The sequence below is a fragment of the Mirounga angustirostris genome, unplaced genomic scaffold (assembly GCF_029215605.1).
Source record: "Mirounga angustirostris isolate CCGP_5_RB_7025 unplaced genomic scaffold, mMirAng1.0.hap1 SCAF_9, whole genome shotgun sequence".
In the NCBI taxonomy this organism is placed as follows: Eukaryota; Metazoa; Chordata; class Mammalia; order Carnivora; family Phocidae; genus Mirounga; species Mirounga angustirostris.
The window spans coordinates 117,466,982-117,476,258 of NW_026991717.1; the positions used below are offsets into that span (position 1 = coordinate 117,466,982).

Sequence of the window (9,277 nt, forward strand, 5' to 3'; positions counted from 1 at the left end):
CAAGGATAAATAAGACAGGGTCTTTTCTTAACTTCGATGAACTCAGTCCAAAGTGGGAGATGGGCACGACAACGTGGCAAGTACAACAAAAATAGGAATAAACAACGTGTGGAGGGCAAAGGAAGGAGAAAGGTAACTTTGCCTGAGAGCGGAGAAGTATTGAGGGGGCTAGAGTATGCATCGTTTCCCAGTCAGAAGCAACAGGATTAGTGACCTGTGAGGTCAAAAGATAAAAGAGAGCAAGAAGCCAAGGACAAATCGGGATTTTCTACGCTTGGGAGCCTGGATGAACAGTGGTGGTGAATTAAGGAGGCAGAGCCAATGCATAGGGAAAGATAAGAGTACAGAACTAAGTTTGAAGTGTCTATGAGATATCCAGGTACATATATTCACAAGACAAACGGAAATAAGCATCTGAAGCTATGGAGATACTAGCATCCTGCAGGCAATTACAAGACAGGAAATGAGAAAGGACTGCCATGCAAAACACGCAGACCAAGGAAAAGACCAATTACAGAACCACGAAGGGATCAACCTTAAATGTACCCCCCACCCCAAAAAAGGAGCTAGCAAAGAGTGAAAAGGAACAATCAGAGAAGAGGAAAAAACTGTATAAGTAAGTACTTTACTGGAGACAAAAGGAAGTGAGTATTTCTAGAAACCGGTGGTCACAGTATTAGAACGAGTAAAGACTTGGGCACGAGGGAGAGTTCAAAATCAGCCCACAGGTTTTTTTCCTTGATTATTTGAAACTCTGATTATCTGATCAAGCACCTTCAAATAAAATGTGGATCTTATTTCCACCTGTTCTCATTAATAATAAAAGTCTTAGCCTAAACTTGATCCAACTTGATAACTAGTAAACTCTTTGCAACTCAATTCAGGGATACTCATTATTTCAAAATTATTTTAGAGCCTATAACAAATTCAGATCTGAATTAATCTGAATCTAGTTTCTAATCCTGCATAAATCACTGGCAAAAAAAAAAAAAAAAGGCTTCCCCAAATCAGCTTTATTGAGGTATTGCTTATATATAGTAAAAGTCACCAATTTAAAGTAAGCAGTAGAGCTTTGACAATTGTATAGGATTATGATATAAAATACAATCATGATACAGAACTTTCATCATCCCAAAGTTTCCTCATGATCCCCTTGTGCAACCACTGATGTGCTTCCTATCACTATAGTTTTGCCTTTTACAGATGCCAAATGGCATCATATACAAAAGTCTTTTGTGTGTGGCATTTCTTCACTTAGCACAATGCGTTTTATACCCATACATGTCATTACATGTAGCAGTAGTTCATTCCTCTTTACTGCTGTGTAGTAGTCCATTATAATAAAATTCCTTTCCCATTCACCAGCTGAAGGACATTTGGTTCTATCCAGTTTGGGGCTATTATGACAAAAGCTGCTATGAACATTCAAGTATAAGGCTTCTGTGGACACATGTTTTTATTTCTCTTGGGTAAAAAGCTAAGAGTGAGATTGCTGGGTCATATCATAAGTATATATTTAACTTATAAGAACCAATGCTACACTGTTTTCCAGAGCAGCTGTATCATCTTGCATTTCCACCAGCAATGTATGACAGCTCTAGTTGTTCACATCTGCCAACACTGGGTATTGTCGATCTTTTAAATGTTATCATTCTAGAACAATCCAACCAGATATAACAACTGTAAATATTTATGCACCCAACATGGGAGCACCCAAATACTTCGAGTAGTTAATAACAAACATAAAGGAAGTAATCGATAATAGTATAACAGTAGGGGACTTTAACACCCCACTTACATAAATGGATTGTCCAAAAAGAAAATCAATAAGCAAACAGTGGCTTTGAATGACACACTGGACAGATGGATTTAACAGATATATTCAGAACATTCCATCCTAAAACAGCAGAATACACATTCTTTTCAAGTGCACATGGAATATTCTCCAGAACAGATCACATATTAGGCCACAAAACAAATTTCTCAACAAATTCAAAAAGATCGAAGTCATACCATGCATCTTTTCTGACTGGAGCGCTATAAAACTAAAAGTCAGGGGCGCCTGGGTGGCTCAGTCGTTAAGCGTCTGCCTTCGGCTCAGGTCATGATCCCAGGGTCCTGGGATTGAGCCCCGCATGGGGCTCCCTGCTCCGCGGGGAGCCTTCTTCTCCCTCTCCCACTCCCCCTGCTTGTGTTCCCTCTCTCGCTGTGTCTCTCTCTGTCAAATAAATAGGTAAAATCTTTAAAAAAAAAAAAACTAAAAGTCAACCACCAGAAAAAATGTGGAAAGAGCACAAATATATGGAGGTTAAATAACACACTACTAAATTTTACCCATTCTAAAAGGTGTGAAGTGGTCTCTCACTGCGGTTTTATTTGCATTTCCCTAAGGACTAACAATATAGGGTAGGTTTTCATGTGCTTATTGGCTATTTGTGACACTTCTTTGGTATCCAAATCTTTTGCATTTTTTAAAATCAAGCTGTTTGTCCTCTTACTACTTAGTTGTTAGAATTCTTTATATATTCTGCAAACAAATCCTTTACTAGACATGTTTGACAAATATTTCCTGTGGTTTGCTTTTAACATTTTCTTAACAGTGTTATTTAAAGAAAAAAGTTTTTCCTTTGATGAAATCCAACTTATCAATTTTCTCCTTTTATAGTTTCTGTTTTTTATAGCCTAACTCAAGGACACAAAGATTTTCTTCTAGAAATTTTATCTAAAAGTTTCACAAAAGAAAATCTCTTGTTAAAATTTTTAACAAGAGTACACACAAAAAGATGCTCAACATCACTCATCATCAGGAAAATGCAAATCAAAACCACAGTATCACCTCATACTGGTCACAATGGCTAATATCAAAAAGACAAGAAATAATAAATGTTGGTGAGGATGTGGAGAAAAGGGAATCCTTGTGCACCGCTGGTGGGAATGCAAACCGGCGCAGCCACTGGGGAAAACGGTATGGAGGATTCTCAAAAAGTTAAAAATAAGGGGGCCTCAGTGGCACAGTTGGTTAAGCGGTTTCGGCTCGGGTTGGTTAAGTGGTTCCAGCTTGGGTTCAGGTTCGTGAGATTGAGTCCCATGTAGGGCTCTGTGCTCAGCAGGGAGTCTGCTTCAGATTCTCTCTCCCTCTCCCTCTGCCCCTCTGGCTCATGTTCTCTCTATAAAATAAATAAATAAATCTTTAAAAAAAAAAAGTAAAAAATAGGGACGCCTGGGTGGCTCAGTCGGTTAAGTGGCTACCTTCGGCTCAGGTCATGATCTCAGGGTCCTGGGATCTAGTCCTGCATCGGGCTCCCTGATCAGTGGGGAGCCTGCTTCTCCCTCTCCCTCTGCCTGCAGCTCCCCCTGCTTGTGCTCTCTCTCTCTGATAAATAAAAAAATCTTTAAAAAAATTAAAAATAGAACCATATGACCCAGTAATCCACTTCTGGGTATTTACCTGAAGAAAATGGGATTGAATTCAGTAAGATATATGCCCCCCTATGTTTACTGCAGCATCATTTACAATGGCCAAGACATGGAAGCAACCCAAGCGTCCATCAATACATGAGTGGATAAAGAAGATATGATGTGTGTGTATACATATGCACATGTATGTATGTATACATGTATATGCATATGTACATATGTATGTGTATATATATACAATGAAATATTACTCAGCCATAAAAAAGAATGAAATCTTGCCATTCATGGCAACATGGACAGACCCCTAGAGGATATTATGCTAAGTGAAATAAGTCAGACAGAAAAAGACAAATACCATATGATTTCACATATATGTAGAACCTACAAAACAAAACAAACAGAAATAGACTCATAAATACAGAGAACAAGCTGATGGCTGCCAGAGGGAAGGGGTGTGCGGGATGGGTAAAATAGGTAAAGGAGATTAAGAGGTACAGACTTCCAGTTACAAAATAAATTAAGTCACAGAGATGAAAAATATGCAAAGGGAATATAGTCAATAATACTGTAATAACTTTGTGTGGTGAAATATAGTAACTATACTTACCGTAGTAGGCATTTCATAATGTGTGTAATTGCCCAATCACTATGCTGTACCTAATACATAGATAATATTATATGTCAACTATCCTGAATAAAAACATTTTTAACAAGAGTTTTTTAAGCTCCTGCAGGCCCTTTATCTCATTAATTACTCGGTTTTATTATTGCTTTGTTTCTTTCAAATTCAACTCCCCACATTACCAAGCAGCATTTCAGTTACAGTCTGTTTCAGAATTTGGAAAGATTTTTATCTTTTAACAGTTTTCCCCCTACTCTTTAACCTAATAAATGGCATTTCTAAATGGAGCCAATGTTTCAGTTCCTCAGTTCTCCTCAAATTGACATAAACCCTCTGGACCCCTGACGCTGGGTCTTAAAACAACAACAAAATTCCAAAAACCAGAGCATGCACCTGCAGGTTAAGCCAAGGACAACGAGCTATTTGCCCTTCTGGTTTTGAAGAGAAGCTTTTATTTATTTATTTTTTAAGATTTTATTTATTTGAGAGAGATAGTGAGGGAGAGAGAGAGCATGAGCAGGAGGGAGAGGGAGAAGTGGGCTCCCCACCAAGCGGGGAGCCTGACGTGGGGCTGGATCCTAGGACTCTGGGATGATGACCTGAGCCTAAGGCAGACGCCTAATGACTGAGCCACCCAGGCGCCCAGAAGAGAAGTTTTATAAGATCACTCTCACCTGAGAGGAGGCTGGAACCGTTTTCTTATCATTCACTGGTTAAAGTTAGGCTTATAAAGGTTTAGCTGAGAGAGACAAAAGTAATTCTACATTTCTTTATTTTTTTAAAGATTTTATTTATTTGACAGAGAGAGACACAGTGAGAGGGGGAACACAAGCAGGGGGAGTGGGAGAGGGAGAAGCAGGCTTCCCACCGAGCAGGGAGCCCCACGCGGGGCTCAATCCCAGGACCCTGAGATCATGACCTGAGCCGAAGGCAGACGCTTAACGACTGAGCCACCCAGGCGCCCCATAATTCTACATTTCTTAATTCAATCTGGATTCTCTCTGTTGCACCATTCTCTTTAAAACAAACCAGAGTTCGTCCGAGTTGAAATGAAGAGGACATATGAAAGCGCAGTTTAGACTCAACTGCCCCCTGGAATAGACTTTGCCATTCTCTGCATAGTTCAGAGAAAAGAGGAAAAAGGGATTCAAAGCCAGTGTGCACAAAACAAGGAAACAAGGGTCAACTTATCATTGCTCATTTTGTAACTTCCTGGGACGTCTGGAGAAAAACAGAAAAACTGGCCAGTCTATGCCTGTTGCAGTTTTTCATCTTCATCAAGAAAACAGCAGCTTCAATTTACAACTCTCTCCTAACATGTTTTTTTTTTTTCTATTTACCAAACAGAATCTGCTGTGTCTGATCCACAGAATTAGGACAGGCCCCTGTGTTCCCATCCCATGGCAGCTTTTATGCTTAGGTGACCCTGGGCCACTGAATCTTGGCTATAACAGGAAAATTTTAAAACGAATTCCCTGAATCTGACAAGCCGTCTCCCTCAATAAGTCTAGGAAGGTGTTATTTCATTAACTGTGCATGAAGTGGCAGGCAAACGGCCAGATCTACAGCCCAGTGGGATGAAACTGGAATCGTCACATACACACTTAAAATCTAACACAATTTCTCCCTCCCTTTTATTTTTTTTATTTTTATTTTTATTTTTTTAAGATTTTATTTATTTGACAGAGAGAGACACAGCAAGAGAGGGAACACAAGCAGGGGGAGTGGGAGAGGGAGAAGCAGGCTTCCCTGCGGAGCAGGGAGCCCGATGCGAGGCTTGATCCCAGGACCCTGGGATCATGACCTGAGCCGAAGGCAGACGCTCAACGACTGAGCCACCCAGGCGCCCCATATTCTATGGTTATTTTTAAAGAAAATAATTTATTTACATCAGGAAAAAAGAGCAATCTTAAATGAGTATTTTATAGCTCTTTGTTTAAGATTCCTGGAAGAAAAACTCAAAACAGAAATGGCAAACTGAGATGGCTGAATTTGAAGGAGAAACTCAACATTACATAGTATTAAAACAAAACTTTTGTTGACCTAATAATCAATGTTACCAAATAAGATCTATGAATTTCTTCAAATGTGTATTAAAAACCTATTAGATGCCAAACTTATGTTGGACCCTGAGGAGTCCAAAATGAGTAAGCTGGTCCCTGACCCCTTAGAAACATACAGTTTAGTACAGAAGACAGACAAGTAAACCAATTGGTGATAGTCCTGTGTAGTGAAGTCTATGAAGTGAGCACGTGGTGTTAGTGGAGCCCAGGAAGGGCCCCTCAATCAGGATTAGCTCTTAGCTTCTCAGGAAACTTCATACCACCCTCCTGGGAGCAAAGCCAACTCTTCCACTGAGTTACCAATGTTTGGGGAATTAAGGAGGTACAAAACACTACCTACACAGTATTGTTTATTCTCATGGTCAATGACTTCCTCTCTTCAGCAAAGGTCAGAGGTGATTACTGAACCACATACATGGCAGAGAAAAAGCTCACTGGAAACCCCAACCTATTTATCAAAATTGCACAGGGTCTAAATACAATGTGGTATCCTGGTTTGGATCTTAGGACAGAAAAAGGCTGTTAGTGGAAAAACTTGTAAAATCCAAATAAAGTTGTAGTTCAGTTCATGGTATTGTACCAAAGTTAATTTCTTATTAGATGTGACAAATGTACCATGGTTATGTAAGATGTTAACATTAGGGGAAGAACTGGGTGAAAGATACACAGGAACTCTCTACTATCTTTGCAACTTTTCTATAAATCTAAAATTACTCCAAAATAAAATGTAATTTTTAAAAAATCACGTCTGGTTCCCCACTTTACATTCTCATTCCCTCCCTAGGATTCTGATCATGCCTCCCTAATCCCTACCCAATCCAGGTAATGCTTGGTTAAAACACTTTTTTCAAATCCTTTTCAATCTTTCCTATAAATCATTTACACAGCCCAGCTGGGTTTCCTTCTTCACCAAGACATGAGAAACTAGATCATACTTGGGAGGTTTTAACTTCTTTTTCTTCCTAATAGCTTTACCGCATACACCAGGGGGTATCCTTGGAGTGGAACCTCTCTAAGTGGACAAAGGAGGGGTTAAAATAACCTAGGCTGGATCTCTGAGCAAGAGGACCTTGCAGAAAATGTATGTTGTATATTATTAGATTACCTTTACCTGATCTCTGGCCAAAAAGGATAATGAATAGAAAATACAATGAACAGATGTTGACTACTAGCATCTCAACACCAACAGGGAAACTGCACTGAAATGATGCTGCAGCTAGAAGCTCCGAAAAATACGATGTAAATCCTTCAACTATCCAAGGTAACAAAAATTCATATTAAAATCATATGGTGTGGCGCCTGGCTAGCTCAGTCGGTTAAGTGTCTGACTTTTGATTTTGGCTCAGGTCATGATCTCAGGGTTGTGAGATCAAGCCCTGTGTCCACGCTAAGTGTGGAGCCTTCCTGAGGTTCTCTCTCTCCCTCTCTCTGCCCTCCCCCAATTAAAAAAAAAAAAAAATCACATGGTACAGTTCAATTCAGGCTAAATGACAAAACATATATTTACCAAGACTGTTTGGTTTCTGATAACTAAATGAATATTCATCTCTATTAAACCATAACTTGTAGAACAGGCTTCAAGAGTCCCACCAGGAAAACATCATGGTGACATAACAGCATACCAAGGCGTCAAGCATGCGTGTGCACGCCCCCTTCCACAGATGCATGTGCACACACAAACTGCAACAAGGCTAAACAACCTCAAAAGTCTGAAAACTGGGGCACCTGGGTGGCTCAGTCGGTCGAGTGACTGCCTTTGGCTTGGGTCCTGGGATGGAGCCCCGCATCAAGCTCCCTGCTCCACGGGAAGCCTGCTTCTCCGTCTCCCACTCCCCGTGCTTGTGTTCCCTCTCTCGCTGTCTCTCTCTCTGTCAAATAAATAAAATCTTTAACAGAAAAAAAAAAAGTTTGAAACTACTATATAAAAGAATATTAATGAAGCCTAAACATTCATGAACCCTTCAAAGAAAAAGAAACCAAAGAAAGATAAATTAAAATTTAAACCTAAGCTATTTAAGGACTAAAGTAATTTAAAAAGTGCAATGATATACTAGAATCTGTTAAGCTCATAAGTCTTATTTGTTATATGGTATGTTGTAATATTACATATTACACAACAGTACTCTGACCTGGACCACTTCCATAAAGATGAACAAGTAGAGTAATTCCTATGAAAGAGTTCAATTTGCATACCTCTGTTGGATGACCTCACCATAATTTATCTGTTCACAAGTCTATCTCCAATTCAGGCCTGAGCTTTTGAAGAGTAACACACACAGAATGGGCCCTTAATACATGCCTTCTGACTGAGTGAACATGCAGCGGTAAGTACCTCTGAGGTATCTTACAAGCCATTTGGTATCAACACCTTAGGAACAGAACATGCTGTACACCACGTTACATATTTAGAAGGCAGTCGAGTTAACTGAAAAATAATTCATAACAACTAATGTTGGGGGAAAAAACTCATTACATGAGACATAAAAAGAAGTGTAAAAACTGTAACTTGGAAATGAAGAAAATATCTGTGAATTAGTTTTCTTCCCTTGATGGCCACAAAAGTCAATCTACCTTTAACTTTCTAACATTGAAATACAAGAGTTTTAAACGAATCTTTCATTATCCTTAATTTTATAAAGAAATTTGTTATTAACTTCAATTGGTAAGGAAGACCAATTAGTGAATGGAATGAAGTCCAACCCAATTATGTGTTCAAAACTGTGGGTTGAATGCCTTAAAAAATTCTTTCTCTTCAAGACTGCAGAAAAATACAAAACAACCCTCTTGACTGCTGAGAAGGACTAAAAGTATTTCTTTTGCTCACAAGTATGTAATCAAAAGCAATTACTTTCTGCCCCCACCCAACACAAAGCAATACCATCTCCCCCCTCCCATCACCATCAAAACATGCTATCAAGCATCTCAGTCCTTTAATCTTAGACTATAAGAATGTCAGATTGCAATAAAATTACAATTCAACAAAAACATTTTTCTAAGTATGTTCTCATTCCCTGTAGTGTTTCTACACTAATTTATTTCCCTCTCAAGTATTAACAAACAAGGAAACAAGAAAACTCTCAGAATAGTTATTCCAAATTACTTGTTTTTTAAAAAATTTACTATTGTTCATGGATTCCAAAATTCATGGTACACATTAGCAGGAGAGTGTTCTTCT

General features: G+C 39.0%; 1 protein-coding gene across 8 annotated transcripts in view; it reads right to left on the bottom strand.

Annotated features, from left to right (window-relative positions):
• Positions 1-9,277, bottom strand: part of AREL1 (apoptosis resistant E3 ubiquitin protein ligase 1) — a 68,228-nt gene that overhangs the window by 56,869 nt on the left and 2,082 nt on the right. The window contains exon 2 of one of the 8 annotated variants that reach the window (XM_064571357.1): positions 7,828-7,970. The exons of the other annotated variants lie outside the window; for them this stretch is intronic. The gene's annotated coding sequence lies outside the window, so the exon portion shown is untranslated. The remainder of the gene's footprint in view (positions 1-7,827; positions 7,971-9,277) is intronic. 8 annotated transcript variants of the gene reach the window in all.